The sequence below is a fragment of the Pongo pygmaeus genome, chromosome 1 (genome assembly GCF_028885625.2).
Source record: "Pongo pygmaeus isolate AG05252 chromosome 1, NHGRI_mPonPyg2-v2.0_pri, whole genome shotgun sequence".
In the NCBI taxonomy this organism is placed as follows: Eukaryota; Metazoa; Chordata; class Mammalia; order Primates; family Hominidae; genus Pongo; species Pongo pygmaeus.
This window is the reverse complement of record NC_072373.2, coordinates 110,458,112-110,478,513: the sequence shown is the minus strand read 5'-3', so window position 1 is coordinate 110,478,513 and position 20,402 is coordinate 110,458,112. Positions and strand designations below refer to the sequence as shown.

At 41.8% G+C, this 20,402-nt stretch overlaps 1 long non-coding RNA gene across 3 annotated transcripts in view; it reads left to right on the top strand.

Moving 5' to 3' along the window:
- Positions 1-20,402, top strand: part of LOC129015968 (uncharacterized) — a 120,322-nt gene that overhangs the window by 68,948 nt on the left and 30,972 nt on the right. For 2 of the 3 annotated variants that reach the window (XR_010126195.1, XR_010126194.1), the window contains one exon: positions 15,089-19,632. The exons of the other annotated variant lie outside the window; for it this stretch is intronic. This is a non-coding gene — a long non-coding RNA (uncharacterized LOC129015968). Of the gene's footprint in view, positions 1-15,088; positions 19,633-20,402 lie in introns of those variants that run through there. 3 annotated transcript variants of the gene reach the window in all.

Genomic DNA, 20,402 nt, shown 5'->3' with positions numbered 1-20,402 from the left:
GGAGTGGTGAGAGAGGGCATCCCTGTCTTGTGCCAGTTTTCAAAGGGAATGCTTCCAGTTTTTGCCCATTCAGTATGATATTGGCTGTGGGTTTGTCATAGATAGCTCTTATTATTTTGAGATATGTCCCATCAATACCTAATTTATTGAGAGTTTTTAGCATGAAGAGTTGTTGAATTTTGTCAAAGGCCTTTTCTGCATCTATTGAGATAATCATGTGGTGTTTGTCTTTGGTTCTGTTTATATGCTGGATTACATTTATTGATTTGCATATATTGAACCAGCCTTGCATCCCAGGGATGAAGCCCTCTTGATCATGGTGGATAAGCTTTTTGATGTGCTGCTGGATTCGGTTTGCCAGTATTTTATTGAGGATTTTTGCATCAATGTTCATCAAGGATATTGGTCTAAAATTCTCTTTTTTGGTTGTGTCTCTGCCCGGCTTTGGTATCAGGATGATGCTGGCCTCATAAAATGAGTTAGGGAGGATTCCCTCTTTTTCTATTGATTGGAATAGTTTCAGAAGGAATGGTACCAGTTCCTCCTTGTACCTCTGGTAGAATTCAGCTGTGAATACATCTGGTCCTGGACTCTTTTGGTTGGTAAGCTATTGATTATTGTCACAATTTCAGATCCTGTTATTGGTCTATTCAGAGATTCAACTTCTTCCTGGTTTAGTCTTGGGAGAGTGTATGTGTCGAGGAATTTATCCATTTCTTCTAGATTTTCTAGTTTATTTGCATAGAGGTGTTTGTAGTATTCTCTGATGGTAGTTTGTATTTCTGTGGGATCGGTGGTGATATCCCCTTTATCATTTTTAATTGCGTCTATTTGATTCTTCTCTCTTTTTTTCTTTATTAATCTTGCTAACGGTCTATCAATTTTGTTGATCCTTTCAAAAAACCAGCTCCTGGATTCATTAATTTTTTGAAGGGTTCTTTTCATCTCTATTTCCTTCAGTTCTGCTCTGATTTTAGTTATTTCTTGTCTTCTGCTAGCTTTTGAATGTGTTTGCTCTTGCTTTTCTAGTTCTTTTAATTGTATGTTAGGGTGCCAATTTTGGATCTTTCCTGCTTTCTCTTGTGGGCATTTAGTGCTATAAATTTCCCTCTACATACTGCTTTGAATGTGTCCCAGAGATTCTGGTATGTTGTGTCTTTGTTCTTGTTGGTTTCAAAGGACATCTTTGTTTCTGCCTTCATTTCATTATGTACCCAGTAGTCATTCAGGAGCAGGTTGTTCAGTTTCCATGTAGTTGAGCAGTTTTGGTGAGTTTCTTAATCCTGAGTTCTAGTTTGATTGCACTGTGGTCTGAGAGACAGTTTGTTATAATTTCTGTTCTTTTACATTAGCTGAGGAGAGCTTTACTTCCAACTATGTGGTCAATTTTGGAATAGGTGTGGTGTGGTGTTGAAAAAAATGTATATTCTGTTGATTTGGGGTGGAGAGTTCTGTAGATGTCTATTAGGTCTGCTTGGTGCAGAGCTGAGTTCAATTCCTGGGTATCCTTGTTAACTTTCTGTCTCATTGATCTGTCTAATGTTGACAGTGGAGTGTTAAAGTCTCCCATTATTATTGTGTGGGAGTCTAAGTCTCTTTGTAGGTCACTCAGGACTTGCTTTATGAATCTGGGTGCTCCTATATTGGGTGCATATATATTTAGGATAGTTAGCTCTTCTTGTTGAATTGATCCCTTTACCATTATGTAATGGCCTTCTTTGTCTCTTTTGATCTTTGTTGGTTTAAAGTCTGTTTTATCAGAGACTAGGATTGCAACCCCTGCCTTTTTTTGCTTTCCATTTTCTTGGTAGATCTTCCTCCATCCTTTTATTTTGAGTCTATGTGTGTCTCTGCACGTGAGATGGGTTTCCTGAATACAGCACACTGATGGGTCTTGACACTTTATGCAATTTGCCAGTCTGTGTCTTTTAATTGGAGCATTTAGTCCATTAACATTTAAAGTTAATATTGTTATGTGTGAATTTGATCCTGTCATTATGATGTTAGCTGGTTATTTTGCTCATTAGTTGATGCAGTTTCTTCCTAGCCTTGATGGTCTTTACATTTTAGCATGATTTTGCAGCAGCTGGTACCAGTTGTGTCTTTCCATGTTTAGTGCTTCCTTCAGGAGCTCTTTTAGGGCAGGCCTGGTGGTGACAAAATCTCTCAGCATTTGCTTGTCTGTAAAGTATTTTATTTCTCCTTCACTTATGAAGCTTTGTTTGGCTGGATATGAAATTCTGGGTTGAAAATTCTTTTCTTTAAGAATGTTGAATATTGGCCCCCACTCTCTTCTGGCTTGTAGAGTTTCTGCTGAGAGATCCGCTGTTAGTCTGATGGGCTTCCCTTTGTGGGTAACCCGACCTTTCTCTCTGGCTGCCCTTAACATTTTTTCCTTCATTTCAACTTTGGTGAACCTGAAAATTATGTGTCTTGGAGTTGCTCTTCTCGAGGAGTATCTTTGTGGTGTTCTGTGTATTTCCTGAATCTGAATGTTGGCCTGCCTTGCTAGATTGTGGAAGTTCTCCTGGATAATATCCTGCAGAGTGTTTTCCAATTTGGTTCCATTCTCTCCGTCATTTTCAGGTACACCAATCCGACGCAGATTTGGTCTTTTCACGTAGTCCCATATTTCTTGGAGGCTTTGTTTGTTTCTTTTTATTCTTTTTTCTCCAAACTTCCCTTCTCGCTTCATTTCATTCATTTTGTGTTCCATCACTGATACCCTTGGTTCTGTTGGTCGCATCGGCTCCTGAGGCTTCTGCATTCTTCACGTAGTTCTCGAGCCTTGGCTTTCAGCTCCATCAGCTCCTTTAAGCACTTCTCAGTATTGGTTATTCTAGTTATACATTCATCTAAAGTTTTTTCAAGGTATTCAACTTCTTTGCCTTTGGTTTGAATTTCCTCCTGTAGCTCGGAGTGGTTTGATCGTCTGAAGCCTTCTTCTCTCAACCCGTCAAAGTCATCCTCCATCCAGCTTTGTTCCATTGCTGGTGAGGAACTGTGTTCCTTTGGAGGAGGAGAGGCGCTCTGCTTTATAGAGTTTCCAGTTTTTCTGCTCTGTTTTTTCCCCATCTTTGTGGTTTTAACTACTTTTGGTCTTTGATAATGGTGTTGTACAGATGGCTTTTTGGTGTGGATGTCCTTTCTGTTTGTTCATTTTCCTTCTAACAGACAGAACCTCAGCTGCAGGTCTGTAGGAGTTTGCTAGAGGTCCACTCCAGACCCTGTTTGTCTGGGTATCAGCAGCAGTGTCTGCAGAACCGTGGGTTTTTGTGATCTGCGAATGCTGCTCTCTGATCGTTGCTCTGGAAGTTTTGTCTCAGAGAAGTACCTGGCCGTGTGAGGTGTCAGTCTGTCCCTGCTGGGGGGTGCCTCCCAGTTAGGCTGCTCGGGGGTCAGGGGTCAGGGACCCACTTGAGGAGGCAGTCTGCCCGTTCTCAGATCTCCAGCTGTGTGCTGGGAGAACCACTGCTCTCCTCAAAGCTGTCAGACTGGGACATTTAAGTCTGCAGAGGTTACTGCTGTCTTTTTGTTTGTCTGTGCCCTGCCCCCAGAGGTGGAGCCTACAGAGGCAGGCAGGCCTCCTTGAGCTGTGGTGGGCTCCACCCAGTTCGAGCTTCCTGGCTGCTTTGTTTACCTAAGCGAGCCTGGGCAATGGCGGGCACCCCTCATCCAGCCTCGCTGCTGCCTTGCAGTTTGATCTCAGACTGCTGTGCTAGCAATCAGTGAGACTCCATGGGCGCAGGACCCTCTGAGCCAGGTGCGGGATATAATCTCCTGGTGCGCCGTTTCCTAAGCCCATTGGAAAAGTGCAGTATTGGGTTGGGAGTGGCCCGATTTTCCAGGTGCCATCTGTCACCCCTTTCCTTGACCAGGAAAGGGAATTCCCTGACCCCTTGTGCTTCCCGAGTGAGGCAATGCCTCACCCTGCTTTGGCTCTTGCATGGTGCGCTGCACCCACTGTCCTGCACCCACTGTCTGGCACTCCCTAGTGAGATGAACCCAGTACCTCAGATGGAAATGCAGAAATCACCCGTCTTCTGCGTAGCTCACACTGGGAGCTGTAGACCAGAGCTGTTCCTATTCAGCCATCTTGGCTCCTCTCCTCATGTGCTTTTTGACCACTTACGTATCTTCTTTGGAGAATCTTTTTTAAAAAGTACTATACACTTCCCTAGAGAGATTTGTTTGTTGTTACTAATTCTCTCTAGGTTTCTTCTTTCGCCTTGGAATATCGGGGAAAGTCCCAAGAGTGTTCTGCATCCTTGCTCCTTGATCTCATTTTTATGTGAAGAAGACCGCACAGCAGAAGCAGCAGCCGATTCAGGGTGGGGCTGAGGGCGGGGAAAGTGAGTGCTGTTCTTGTTTGTGTGATTTGAGAAAACTCCCTGAGTGAGGATAAAAGACACCCAATCTGTTAATGTCTCTTTCATTGGGTTCTATGTTGAACACTTTGTCCTTTGATATCTATTAGAGGATGAGACAGAAGTGGTGATCCCAGAAATCACTTTTCTTTGTCTTGGATGAAGGAGAGGACTCAGAGAAGTATTCTATGGAGAGATTGCTGAGGCATTCATGACCAGGACTGTCTCCAGGCACCTCTTCCTTTGTTCACCTTCCTTTCCCCATAGTCTTCTTCCTGCCTTGTCATTGGGAGCTTCTGAGTGGCTCTCAGGTATCCTCTTAGCAAGGGACAAAGTAAACTCGTTAGGCTTGAGCCTTAGGCTCTCTACCATGTCCCTTAGGGCACCATAGGCAATGAAATAAGCTCAAATATTGGCCAGGAGCGGTGGCTCACACCTGTAATCCTAGCACTTTGGGAGACCAAGGTGGGTGGATCACCTGAGGTCAGGAGTTCGAGACCAACCTGGCCAACATGGGGAAACACCATCTCTACTAAGAATACGAAAATTTAGCCGGGCGTGGCAGTGCTCACCTGTAATCCCAGCTACTCCGGAGGCTGAGGCAGGAGAATCACTTGAACCCGGAAGGTGGAGGTTGAGGTGAGCTGAGGTTGTACCATTGCACTCTAGCCTGGGCAACAAAAGCAAAACTCCATCAAGAAGCTCAAATATTATCTATGCACTTAGCACTGTGCTGGATGTGGGGAAGGGGATTCAGGAATAATGGATTTATCTTTTTCAAAAAACATTTTCAAGCATTTGCCATATGCCAGATTCGGTGCTTCCCTGAAGCAGACCAATTTGGAGAAAAATAACTCCGAACCCAAGTCATCATTTGATGTATCCCATGTGGATAGCCCCCATATGAAGTAGAGCCCCAGAAGAGAAGAGGCAAATGCAGTGTGCAGTGATGCCCACATAGGTGCAGAGTCACAAGGGAGTGGCCAGTGATGCAGCTCCCAACATTGGCTGGAGAAGCTTGGACAGGGAGTCCCCAGCTCGAGGGAGAAACATCATCACCATGACATACAGGTGGAAACCGTGGTTTTGTCTTGAGCTATTGCATATTTTCCTGAACTTCTTATTTCATACATTCTAGGAGGCTATCTTATTCCACATGCTAAAATTATTTATGGAGGCAACAAGTAAATTTAATCTATCGTCATCTGCTAGGAGAGTATAACCATGTTAAATATAATCTTATGCTCCCTGCACCTTTTTGATTGCCACTTCCTTTTCTGTCAGTGTCAATTGTTTCTCCATTTCTGGTTTAAGTTTTCTACTCGATAAGCAAAGGTTTTGAATTCATCTTGATTAAAACAGTGAGGCCCCAACTCCATCCTACCAGCTTCCTTCAAAGTTCATGTATACTCTATATTCAGATCAGCTGCCCAGGGCACAAAGAAAGATGAGCTATGAGCTATGACAACATGAGGACATCAGGCCAGACACTTCAAGGCATTCAGCTTCCTTCTGGAAATAAAATCACTAAAGAGTTTTGTCTCTCTGGAATGGTTTAGGTGTGCTTGAGGGAAAAAACAAAAAACAAAAAGAACAGAAAATGAGCAGATATTGCTCGGGTCTCATCCAGCCATTTATATTAAGTTGCACTGTCCAAATTAGACTAGGAGCAATTTATTTAAGCTGGTGGCAAGCTTCCGAATGCTCAGGAATGCCCAGAAATCTGGATTCTTATAAGATGTCCCATTTAGTAAGTTGGAGGGTAGGTTCATTATGTAGAGAATGTCAAGAAACGGAAGCATGGGCTACTGTTAATATATACGATGGCATTTTCTCATATTTGTGCATCAACCACTCTATCTCCTGCCCTCTTACAAGACTGCCTTCTTCTCTTTCTCCTGTCTCTTTATTCTCTCTTTATTCTCCTTCTATGTGTATCTATCTCTGTTTCTGTGTGTACCTTTTTCTACTAAATCAGTATCTTCCCTCCTTTGCCTCTTCCTCTTCCACTTAATCTTTTCTCTCCCATTTTCAAATGAAAGACATGGCTCTGATACTAGTACATTTTAAACAAGCCACTTTACCTCTTTGGAAAATAGTTCTGCATCTGTAAAATAAAATAATTCTTAGATTTCCCTCTGCTGCTAAAATTCTATGATTCTTTGAAATACCTCATTTGTTCAAATAATCCAAAGTTCTTCTCCAAAAATTTTCTCTAAAAATCTGTGCAAATCGACTATGTCATGATTGACAAGCAGAGTAATAGCTTAATCCCCTTTTCTTTATCTTTGGGGATTTCTTTACCTTGGATATTAGAAAGTCAAACACAATTTTTGACACTTCCTTTTTCCACACTCACAATTTCAGAAGCCTGAGAATATAGTGGTATGCTTCTGCAGTGCAATTCAGAAATTTTATTAGCATCGGAAGCTAAGGATTTGGGAAAGAGGGATAAAGAGGAGGAGAAAGCCAGAAATCACAATTTTTAAAAAGAATTTTTTTGTGGTATTGAACTCCCAAAGATTATTATATGTAGCTCAGATTGCATGCCCTACTTTCTATTTTCATGTTCTTTCCCAGATAGAATATCTAAGAGAGCATCCCTTCCCCCCACAAAGAATGATTTTTATTTTCCATATGGTATATGCTAGCAATCCTGGCAGTTAACCACATTTATGTAAACATGCAGAGATACCTATAAATTATTGGACTTATCCCAGTTTAAGTTTCCAACTATGTACTGTAATATTTACAGCTGTTATTACTTTAGCCTCAGAAGATATTTTGGTCCATTTATATGGCTGATTAGTCATTTAGACTGTAGGCTCCATTTATTACATTGTTTGGGGGTGGGGAACTCACAGATACTCACTAGAGGAACCAAGAATCTATATATAAGCCAAGAGTTCTGCAACCTGGTGGAGCTTTTCAAACCTGAGGACTCCAACTCCAAATACCAGCTGACCGTCAGTCACCTAGGGCTACCCTGTACTTTAAGATGACTTTGGGAGAACCTGGGCACTTCCCCAGAGTATTTACATTAGTAGTGAAAGGCCAAGAGAACTAACAGCCTCACTTTTAGGAATCTGGACCTTATTGAAAAGATCTGAGACTGGTGGTGGGGTGGGGAGGAGACCCTAGTGAACCTTAATAATATTGCTGCAGGAATCTTGGCAGTAAAGACTAAATTGGGCTTTCTCAATTTCCCCCACCCATCTCCACTGCAAGTCTCATGGCTCAGCCCAGGGTGAGCGCAGTTCCCTTGAATGTCCAAAAGGCTGGAAATCTGGGTCTCTATTCTGATGCCAACTTCTGGGTCAATGTGCAGGGGGTCCCCTAAAACAGCAGCTGCCTCTCTGGGCTCTTTTACCACAGTACTTGGAAGGTTTATTTTACTATTATTATTTATAATTAACCATGCAGTTTATTCACATAGCATCTTAAGCTTTAGACACCTTGTCTTGTCCCTAAGTGTCTTCTTATATTTTTTATTTAAGCCTCACAGTCACCAAATAAGGTAGCCTGTATAGAGAGGTGAAGTGACTTTACTGAGTTTAGGTGGGAATCAGTGGTAGGGACTGAACTAGAAGCCAAGTATCTTGATTTCTAGACCTGTGCTCTTTCTACAAGAGTTCTTACAATGAAGATAATAACAAACAGAGAACACTTCTGCTATTCCTTTTATTTTCATTCTCCTCTTTTAAACTTTGACATGCTTTATTTATGTCAGTTCTCCTGAGATCAGTTTTCATGAAACCCTAGTACTTTACTGGCTGTCCTCCATGCTCAAACAATGTTGAGTAGAATCTCCAGTCTTGTTCTGATTTATTCAGCAGATGGAGTGTTATTATCAATATTTCTTCAGCGTTTGAGGGGATATTTTTGGATGATAAAGTTAGTTTCCATTTATCATCATTTTATCCCCAGTGCTGGCTTGAGAAGCTTTGATTTTTGTTGTATGAATGTGAACTATGAGATTGTATTCAACTTGTTCTGTTTTCCAAGCCAGAAGAATGGAGAACAGAGTGCAAACATATATGGTGGGCTTTGGCAACTTAGTGGACATTTTCACTTAAAGGGAAAACCGGTATTCCATCAGATCGTTATCCTTACCTCTGTAGAGCTGGAGGAGGTCATAGAAAACATTTAGTAATTCCAGTTCAAGGCTTTTGTTTTCACTAATGCAGAAAATAAGATTCAGAGAAGTCAGGAGATTGTCTGAGATCATGCATCTACCTGGTAGCAGTGCTAGAACTAGACATCAGGTCATTTGTACCAGGTCTGAAGCATAAGATCTGAGACACTGTCTGGGAAACCACAGAGCTTTGCACAGACTAGGGCTGGATACACTTGGAGAACACTCAGGGGACTTCCATGTGATTAATTCAGTTCAACTTAACAAACACTGAATGGGGCCACCCCAGGGAAAACCTCGCAGGGCATTGCGTGGAGCCCCACCTGCCCCTAAAGGCTGACTAGGTATGGCCGGGCAACAGTGTTTTTTCCTCAGTTCTGCTCTGAGGGGCACAAGGATCAGGCCTCCTGGGATGTTGCTATGTCTGCATTGGAAAAGTCTCTCTTAGGACCAAAGTCTTGATCTGGATGAATGAGGCTTAAGCTTTTCCTTTATTTCCTGTGGTAACTAAAAGAAAGGCCATGAAGAGGCTTTCCTACCAAATCACAGGAAGACGACAGACTAAGGAGAAGGAACACTCTTTGACTGTGGAAGTCACAGAGTTCTTAAACCCAGTGAGAAGCCCTGTTGTTATTAAGAATGGCCTTACCACAGCTGTGGCTTAGAAATTGGAAAGAAGGGAGGTGAGAGAGACCCACATGTGGGTATGTGTGTGTGTTGATCTGACTGCAGGCATGTGCTTTGGAGACAGCCCCACTGATACCAGGAAGGCAGGAATCCCTGCTGCCCAGCTGACAAGAGTGAGTCCCTGCCGGCCTCCTCCTTCCTCTCTCAGAGGCAGCGATCATGGTGGGGGAGGAGGCAAAATTGCTAAGAATAGCCACAGTCTTTGAGACTCGCTCTTTTCAAGGAATCAACAGAATTAGAAATGAGACATTAGCTCTAATCAGTCACATATGTTTGGGTTCTTAGCCCCTAGGAAAAGAATTTCTAGCTGTGGCTCCTCACCACAGCTAGTGGAGAAAATGCAACCTGGCAACGTGCAAAGCACATCTACACCTGTGGATTTGAGTGGGCCCCCTTCTGTCCTCTGGAAGGCTCGGGGACAAAAGCACCGCTTCTCACATGCTGTCAGTCTGACACCTGGTCTGATTGGAAGTGGTCAGACTTCTGAGTAAGCACCCTCTATGTGGCTTTTCAACAAGTGTAGAAAATTTCAGTGCACACATAACCCCAGGCAGAGCCAAGAATTGGAGGCTGGAGGAGATCCCCCTTGCTGAGGCCCCTCGGTCCTTTGTCTTATTTGCTTATGTTTCCGAGACATGGAGGTGTTTGGAGAATTAGGTGCATAGTGAGGGGATGTTTTGGTTTTTGTTTTGTTTTACTGTTTATTCTATAAAAATGTAAACCAATAAGTTGTGAGAATAGCCAAATGAGCCCCCATGTCCGCTTCATGTACGTTCACTATTGGTCAGCAGGTTTTCACTGCAAACATAGGTTTCTCAGTATGGTTTCCTGACCACCTATATCACCCTCAGGCCTCTTACATAGGATCTCAGGGCAGCCGGGGCTACTGTACTTTGAGCAATTCCCCAGGTAATGTTTGTGTGCTGATAACTATGAACTACCCTTTTGTAAGCCTCACAGTGTGTCAGGTGTCTGTGAATTTGCCCCTTAGTTCTTTGTGTTACCAACTCCGCAAGCTCCAATGCATCATCAGAATATTGTGCTAATTGATGTCATCTCTTTAGGTCCTGCCTTACTCTTCCGGAAAAAAAAACAAGGAAAATCAGCTCCTTTCTTTTTCTAAAATAGCACTCTTCTACTGAGCAACTATGAATGGCCCTTGTTCAAATTCCATAGACCTGCAATGAAAATAAAATATCATATTCAGATTTTTGCCAACTTTTAAATACTATAATTTATGATTCACCTTGAAAGTTGGTTTCCCTTGAAAGTTGTTTTTTATAGCCCTGGGCTCGTACTTAACTAGAAATGTCATCTGTGAATTATTTGTGTATAGGTAATGAGTGTGAATACATGCGCACACACAAAGCACTAGTAGAGCTTTTAAATGTCAAAATTTAAGTATTCTAAAGGAGCAAAGAACAAAATCAAATTTGTGGAGAGATTCTAACTCCAAAGTCTAATCTACAGTTGTTTATATTTTGTGGTCTGTAGCATGTCATTTAAAAGGAAAGAGTTAAGGAAACAGGGGAGGGTGAGGTGGGAAAGAACAGGGATTGGTGTTAGGAGTGTACAGTATATGAGCTGTTGGCACATTAAAATTATAGTCAAGCAGCAAAGTCACAGCCAGATAAGAGATGGGAGGGAGCCCATCCTCATATGCACCTTCAGATACTCACTAAACATCTCTCATACACGTTTGTTTCCTCACACCATACAGTACACTTTTCACCGAGCAGGTGCTCAGCAGTTGAATGTTCATATGAATGCCATTCCTCAGCTTCTTCTGAAGGTGCCACTGACACAATTTTAGGGCTTACAGAGGGCCAGCCTGAAGACCTGGGATTCTGCCCTAGGGACCCACATTTTGGTGTCCCCTGTGGCTTCCGCTGCTCATAACCACCATGTTGCACAACTTCAGGAACCACATTCACTTACATAGAAGACAGTGTGAATGGAGACCTGAGACTTGGCACCTGGCAGCTCTGACTGTGCCCTGGACACCTTCTGGGAGAGCTGCTGTGGTCAATATGGGTGTGCCTCCCAGGGTTAGCAGATTGGATTTGTGTGGTTCATATTTGCCCTCCTATTGTTCATTCATTCACAAATGCTACTCTTCTAGTTTATGCTGCTTGTCCAGGGAATGGGCCCTCCTCTCCCCTTTTATCCTTGACATGTCTAACCTTGTTCTATAAGTATAACAAACACCGAGAGTATCTGGGATGCTTAAAGTTGAAGACATCCCCTTTATTGGGGTTCTAATGGAAAGCCTTAGAGTTATGGCTCTTGTAGAAATGCAGAATAAGTATGATATTTGGGGCACACACTTTTTCAATTATGGGCAGCTCAAACCCACTATTGCTCCCCATCCATCTCAATCTGAAGGTGGGTGGGGCAGCTGCTTCTAAACATCTTTGCACACTTAATCTCCAACCTCACTCATGCAGCTTCTAAATTTCTAAAAATTAAACCTAGGCCTTACAAAGTATACACTCTGATTTATATGAGTTTTGGCAAATAGGCACACCAAATAAAAACCTTCGTAGTTGGAAATGACAGTGTTGGGGGAATAAGGGCTGGAGAATGATATCAGAGTAACTTTTTTTTTTCTTTTTTAGAGTCTCACTCTGTTGCCCAGGCTGGAGTGCAGTGGCACGATCTCGGCTCACTGCGACCTCCACATTCCAGGTTCAAGCAATTCTCCCGCCTCAGCCCCCTGAGTAGCTGGGACTACAGGCGCATGCCATCACACCTGGCTAATTTCTTTGGTATTTTAATAGAGACGGTTTTTCACGGTGTTACCCAAGCTGGTCTCAAACTCCTGAGCTCAGGCAGTCAGCCCGCCTTGGCCTCCCAAAGTGCTAGGATTACAGGCATAAGCCACTGTACCCGGCCAGTACCCTGTTTTGATGAGCCAGTGGCAGATCCTGGAACTCAGTTAAAAGACTCTAAACTTGGTGTTGTATTAAAGTTGGTATGTTCTCCCATCCTTAAATTTATTTTTAAGCCCTGCTTTCGATGAGGAAAGCTCTAGAAAGTCCAGTCTCAGAGGAAATAGTACCAAGCTAAGCAGAGATTCTGTTGTAGGAGCTGGAGGTCTAAAGTAGGGGGTGGAATTATTTCTGGCTCAGTTCATCTTCTGGAAAGTTACCATATTGCCCAATGTCTGGGGCCCAAAGATGCCGGTGAATTCAGACTTGATTGAAGCCACTGCTATCCAAGAAGCTCTGACATAATGAATCAATATGGCAGCAATCAGTATAGGATAGTAACACATATTTAGGCCTGGTACAAGTTTATTGTTCTGAGTTACTATGCCGTTGTAAGCATTTCCCTGCAGTGAGTTAACCTTGGTCTTGACCTGAATCTTCAGCAAACTTAAGCTTGTCCCATAAAAGCACTGAAAGCTGAAGCCTTTTTACTGACAGCACCCTCCTTCCTTGCCATGAGAGGGGGACTGACAGGAGTAGCCAGGCTGGCTAAGTCAGCTGGGGCTCAGAGCAGAGTGCCAGCTCAAAAGAGAAATATTTAATAAAAAATGGAAGCAGAAGCCCAGTTATACAAATTAGGCTGTCTGATGGAGACAGGGATAGCTCTGGCTTTTTATTTAAAAAAAAAAATTATTTCCTAAGTGTTCATTTTAAACCCTCCTCTGTTTTAATGGAAGGTGCTGCTCCTTTGACATATGTCCTTTAAAGTAAGAGTACCTCCTTCCCAGATACCTGCAGAGCCCAGCCCTACCCAGTTCTGAAGCCAGTCTGACACAGACCAATGTTTTTTCAGGGGCTTAGGCCTTTATCTCACAGGTCTGCAACCTGTTCTGTTGCTACAGGCACCATATCTAGTGCTGTAGTAGACACTAGGAGACAAAGGCGAAAAGGCTTTCATTCCTGACACAGCCTGCATATTTGCTCTAATTTGAAGTGGTGTGAACACACTGCCAAGAAAGCCCAGAGGAGGGAAGGAATAAAGCTGCCTTGAAGGACAAAGAGGAAGGCTTTCCAGAGGAGGCAACGATTGAATGGGACCTTGAAAGCTTCACAGGATTTCACTGAACTAGAGGATGGAGAAGGACACTCTTAGGATAGGAAAAGTTGAAAAATCCCAAAGAGGCATGTTAGACTATGAAGCGTTTGGACAATGGGCTACACAAGGTTGAAAAGGGATGTTGGAATCAACTGTTGAAGAGCTTTTAGCAGCCGTGGCAAAGTGTCTGGATTTTATCTCAATGCAGCGAGGGCAGGGGGTGAAGAATCACATAATAAAATAGGCAATCTGCTCCTGAAATAACCAATACAGAATTTAATTATCTTCTGGTGGGTGTGCTGAAAAGCATAATGAATTTTAGAGTCAAAGGTCCTGGATTTGAATCCCGCATCAGCTAATTAGAAACCATGTGATCTTGACCAATTTTTTAACAGTAAAAAGAGGCTAGTAAGTGTATCAGTCTCACAGGGTTGTAGGGAGAATGAAAAGAGAACAAAAAGAAAGTGAAAATCACCTATGGCTGGGCCCAGTTGCTCACACCTGTAATCCCAGAACTTTAGGAGGCCGAGGCAGGTGGATTACTTGAGGTCAGGAGTTCAAGACCAGCCTGGCCAACATGGAGAAACATCGGCTCTACTAAAAATACAAAAAACAGCTGGGTGTTGTGGTGCATGCCTGTAATCCCAGCTACTTGGGAGGCTGACGCAGGAGAATGGCTTGAACTCAGGAGGTGGAGGTTGCAGTGAGCCAAGATCACACTACTGCACTCCAGCCTGGGTAACAGAGTGAGGCTCCACCTCAAAAAAAAAAAAAAAAAGAAAGAAAGCACCTTTTATGCTGTACAGCATTAAGCAAATGTTAGTCACTCATATTGTTATTTGGTGCCAAAAAGAGAGATGTTGGGGTAGTATCTATTTGTTTAATATCCTTTCTTTTTGTTATAGAGAATTCTTGGTTTTTCAGCAGTCCAAATGTTAATGTGATACGTACTTTCCACGTGTCATGAAAACCCTTATTAGATGTATTACTTCTAAATTTAGCATATAGCCTAGCATATACAAGAACTAAAGAAAACTAGCATTGTTTTTTGTACTTTCCTGTGCCAAACAGTTGGCAAACATCATCTTGTTTAATCTTCACTATAACACTCTGAGGCTGTTACTGTTCCCATTCTACAGATTAAGAAATTAAAAAGGAAAGTTAATTAACTTGTCCAGAAGAATTAGCAAGTGGTAAAACTTAGATTTGAATGCCATGTCTACATGGACTCTAATACCTGAGCTTTGTTCCACCACACTGCACTAGAAAGAACACATAGTTGGTGCTCACAGTAAGCAGCCCACATCTTTTTTCCCTGGTAACTGCCCCAAATTCTTCCTCTTGATGAAAGGTGTCCTGAGATGGCCATGCTTATAAAACACGACTCCATGGCCACAGCAGACTGGACTGCTCCTGATCCAACCTGGGCTAATCACATTCCCCTTTCTGAAATTTGGGACACTCAGCATTTGAGCTAATCATCTGTGGGAATCAGGCTGAAAGGACTAGCAGAATTAGGACCTGAACCCACAGTATGGCAAGCCAAATTCAGATGCAGGCTGGAGAATGGGGGAGCAGAATCCATGTCAAGAGAAGACCAGGATGTCCTGAGAGGAGGATGGTGCTGCACAAACAGGATCAGAGATGGGGAATCCTGTATTCCGAGATGGAGTGATGGGTGAAGGTTTGTCTCAGCTCCCTGTGGCCTTCCAGTTCCCAGCTCCAATTCACATGAGATCTTGATACATTTACAACAATCTCTATCTTTATTTAAACTAGCTGGCCCTACAATCAAAGAGCCTTGACTAAAACAGCTCACAGTAAATACTTGCTGAATGATTGGCTGATGAGTATATCTTTTTTACTTCTCTAGGTGTCTGTCTTCATCCTAAGGAGTCAACTGCTGTACCTTAATGATTTCAATGTAATTGTTTGGTCTGTAAGTCTTTCTTGCCACTGTGGTTCTGGGGCCATTGTTCTGCAACGATGAATAAACAATGTTTTAGAAATCACTCATCCAAGAAAGGTGACAAGATACTGGAATAGAGGTATTTGAAAAATATTCATGGGAATTTTAGAGGATTGTAGATGGTCTGAGTACCTGTGAAGACATCATCTAATGTATCTAAAAACCGCATAATGCTTCATCTCAATGTATTTTAAGAATTAATTTTGTTATAAGCTAGAATTTTTCATTTTGGTTTTAATAATAACATCACAAGGTTTTTTAACATAAATTAGAAAGGGCATACATGGAGAAGTAAAGAAAAATTCTTGGGATTAGCCAAAAATTAGTGAGAGATTACATATTTCCTTAGATGAAAAATCCTACAGGCAAACTTTTAATGTCAGGGAGAGGAATACTTTATTACCTAATATAATGTAGATGAAAAGAATAGTTAAGCATTCTTTTTTAAAGCAGTATACAGAAATGAGAGAAAGGATAAGAGGTTAACTCATTTCTATTTTGAACTCTATTTTTTTAAAACCCTTGCTCCAAATTTTACTTACTATCTTTTAAATGTCATCCTACTAGAGTGTAAGTCTTTAGTTTTAGTTGCTTAATAAAAATTCAGTTTTTGTGACAAAAGGCAGACCATTCAGAAAGTGTGCTATATTTTTTTTGACTCAGTTACCCAGACCTAAGGGGATGCAGAGAGTGTGGATATCATGGCTGCCGCCCAGGCAGCAGCTTCCAAGGTCAGTGCCTGGGCAGAAAAGAAGCATCACCTTTGGAATATAAGTCATGTTGATATGTAACAATTAAACGATGGCAGGCATCACAGTGCCACTTTCCAATGCACCAAATTCATTTCCAGTGTGAGCTTTTAGTATGTGGAACACCTGCCAGCTGTGGAGAAATGGAAAATGCACTGAATTAGGAGTCGGAGGGCTAGGCTGCCATCTGTCACTTTTACTTATGTGCTGTGTGGGCTTGGGCAAACCATTCAACTTTTGGGGGCTCAATTTTCTCATTGGTAAAACAGTGATGGTAGGAGAGAGGTCCTTGGAAAGTCTTCACTTTCTAGGATCGTGGGATTGAATCTTCTCAAGAGGTTGCAGATACTTCCTAGAGCAAAACAAGCACTCCAAATATGCTGGCTCCTTCCTTCATTTCTTCCTGCAGTACTGAGCACTGACAAGGCTACAGTAAAGCTGGCTCTGCCAGCCAAGAATAGCATGATCTGCGACATCTGCCTGCTACACCCTGGCCCAGCCACTCAGTGTTCCTGCTGCTTGGTGGGTGGAAGAAGACATGAGCCCATGATGCTACCTGAGCAGATGGAAACCTTGTCTCTTAAGACTTCAAGCACTTGGGGAGCAACTAACTCTTTTCCATATTTGGATTTCAAAATAAAATCCCTAAACTGGATAGCAATCTAATTTAAAACTAGAATGACCAAGTGGTTCCACTGATCAGAGTCTGAGAAATAGAAAAAGCAGCTCCACCAGAAATATTTGGAAAAGGAGGCTCTGAGCTGAGGGTGGGCCTGGTTTGGGAGGCATCAGCATGAGGAACTGGAAGTGGACAAGGACAAGGACAAGGATGCCTTAACGTTTCTTCATCAATGGCCAACGGCTTTGTAAGAGAGGATTCCCCACTTGGGATCAATAAGCAGTTCTCAGCAGATATTCCTTAAAGCATATGAAAGTGTGGAAGCAATCATACTGTGGGGGAGTTTCCATGGGGCTCCAAGCATGCTTAGGTGAAAGAATGAAAGCTGCCCTAGAGAGCTCAAGAGAAAGGAAAAGAAACAGCTGTGAGCATCTCTGGAAGAAAGAAACGTTTAATATATGCACACAGGGTGGGAAAGAGAGCAAGGGAGTGGGGAAAACAGCAGGAAACAGCATATTTCCATTCATTTCACTTTTAAAAACATAATTGTTTAAAAAAATTCAAGGACTGGTTCATACTATATGAGAATTTGCTTTTTAAAAAATGAGCAAACAAATCAGGCTTTAACTTAAAAATTACAATAATGCCACCTTTACTATTCACTGTCTCATCAATGTGGGCTTGACAGTACTTACTAGAATGACAAGGTTTAATATTTTAGTAGACAGTACCGTTTAATGCTATACACACTGAATTTAACTTGCACTTAACTTGAAATTGGATGAAATTGGACAGACTGATTCAAAGATGGAAATCAGGTCTATACTGCTTCTTCTTTAGGGTAGATTAAAGGATTGTTGGTCTGTAAAGCAATCAAGATGATAGGAATATGTGTTGAAAAACTAAATTAAAAGAAAGATGGAAAAGGGGGAGGTAGCTGCCACCTAGTATGCTGTACCTCGACTTAATCTTTCTGAGTCTTGGTTTCCTCATCTGCAAAATGATTATAATACCACCCATTTCATAGGCTTGTTGTGAAGATAAGGTTACATAAGGACTTATAACAGCTTAGTAGATACTGAGTAAATAAATGGTTTAATTTCTCTGGCAGACCCCTCTGCCCAGATCCACAGTCACCAGTGTTCCTGGCAATCATTTGTTGGCTGCCATGTAGAAATACATGACATGTCATCTAAGGCAAATAAGGTATTGTAGAAGTAAATGACATGTCATCTAAGGCAAATAAGGTATTGTAGAAATGCATGACATGTCATGTATTGTCATCTAAGGCAAATAGGGTATTGGTGACTGGATCTAAGTTTTCCCTTTTTCCAACCTTGAGGGATGGGAGTTAAATTAGGAAAATGGATATTTTGTCTTTCTTGCTGTGTCAGACACTTTTTGGTTAGGAGTAGGACATGATGGCTATTTTGATGTCTCTGTTAATCATAGACTAGATGGTTACCAGGCAGCTGAAACATTTTCTGGCATGGTTGACTTACTGCTGCCCTATAGGGAGATAGCTTTACAGAGGTTCCCAAAGGAAACTCAACAATAAGTGTCCACTCCTCTTGGATATTATGCTAGGCACGTTCAAATGCAGCATCTCATTTGCCCTTCAGATTTGCCATGGTAGTATCTCCACTTTAAGGAAGAAAAGACTTAACTGAGAAGGATTGAATTGTTTGCCTGCATACTTATTTTATTCAGTATCTATACTGAGACTAGAGGTAACATTGAGCCTGAGTTCCTTGTGAGCTGGTAGAAGATGAAGGAAATAAGAAAGAGTAAGGACCAAGCTTGTCAACGCTCATTTCCAGTCTCCATTGCTTCTGCTGTGTACATCTCTGCAACGTTCTCAAGGCACCTCTTGAGTTGTCCAGCACACAGAGAATCTCTCCAGCTATCCACAGCACCCCTCAAAGCCTAAGCTCAGGAAGTAAGCCACAGCCCACTCTGCATGCCAGTGCAGACAGCTACCCATGGAAGGACCTGTTTCAGAACTCACTTTATTTCATCAATGAGCTTCATTTCACTGACAAGCAAACATGTCTAGGTCAGCCATGAGTGATTCTCTAGGGAGAGCTGAGTTACAGGACGATTCACAAGTTTCTCATATATATATGATATATCTGATATGTTATATGTATATATGAGATATATATATAAAATCTTAATTCTTGCAACCACCCTATGAAGTAAACATTATTACTCTCTACAGACAAAAAAGTTCAAGGTGGTTAAGAGGTTTGCTGAAGGTCACAAGAAGTGGCAAAGCAGTAAGGCACAATACTGTCTATTACTGAAGTATATGGTCTTTCCACCTCACCGTAGGATCTCTCAAATAATTAATACTTACACTAAAATGGGGGCATCAAACCTGGGCTCTGTGATTTAAAGTCTGCTGCTTTCCTAAATGAAATTCTTCCTCTATAAAGTTAACTTTATCCCTTCATCCCCTATACGAAGATAAATTCATGGATCAGAGATTGGAAGAGTGATTGTTCCTTGTAAGGCATCTCTTAAATTTATGATCCTAGTAACTGGGGACCTCCTGCTGGATTAGCCTTGCATCTTTCCTCGCTTCCATCATAGAGGCTAACAAGACTGTTGATTCTTTCTTTCTGTTGTTTCCTGTGTTCACTCCTGTCTATCCAGTCCCACTGTCACCACTCTCCTACATTATTTCAATAGTCTCCTAATTTCTTGCCTCCAAACTTTCCTTGTCTTTTCCCATTCTAAACCCTACTGCTAGATAATCTTCTCAAAACATCATTTTGCAATATCAGCTCTCATTCAGAAACACTCCATTGACACCATGCAGCCATTTAGGCTGATAATGGAAAATAACAGTTAATGACATGATATGGAAAAAATGTTCAGATTATGTTATTAAGTGAAAAGAAAACAGATTACAAAATAAGTAAAATGTTAATATTGGTGATCTGGGCCAGGTGCAGTGGGTCACGCTTGTAATCCCATCACTTTGGGAGGCTGAGGTGGGCTGATCACCTGAGGTCAGGAGTTCGAGGCCAGCCTGGCCAATATGGCAAAACCCCATCTCTATTAAAAATACAAAATTAGCTGGGCATGGTGGTGTGCAGTAATCCCAGCTACTTGGGAGGCTGAGGCAGGAGAATCACTTGAACCCAGGAGGCAGAGGTTGCAGTGAGCTGAGATCATGCCACGGCACTCCAGCCTGGGCAACAGAGCAAGACTCTGCCTCAAAAAAAAAAAAAAAAAAAAAAAGTGGTGATCTGTGTGTGGCAGAATTATGGATGATTTTATCTTTTGCTTATCTGTAGTTCTTAAAATTTTTTGTAGTAAGTATTATTCTTGTAATAAGATAAAAAGCTACTATAAAAATAAGAAAAATACACTCAGAGTAGTGAAAAATAAAACAATAATGAGCTTCCAGTTTTTACAATTTCATTGGCAAAAAAGTAAAAGTTATCATAACCAGGGTTGGCAGGGAAATGGCATGCTCATACAATTGTCAGTGGGAATGCAAACTGATAACAATCTTTGCGGAAGGTGATGTGCAGGTTTCATCAAAGTGACAAATTCACATAAGCTTTGGCCCAATAATTCTAAGAGTCCATCATATAGAAAGATGGTTCTCAAAGTTTGATATAGACAAACAGCATCAATATCATCTGAGAACTTGTTAAAATGCATAATCTCAGGCCCCACCACTTACCTATTAAATCAGAATCTCTGGGGGTGAGATCCAGGAATTTGTGTTATAACAAGACCTCCAAGTGATTCTAATGCATGTTTAGAATTTGGGAGCCACTGATATAGAAATACACTTTCTAAGGAAGTACCTTTGTGTGAACAAGAGCCACTA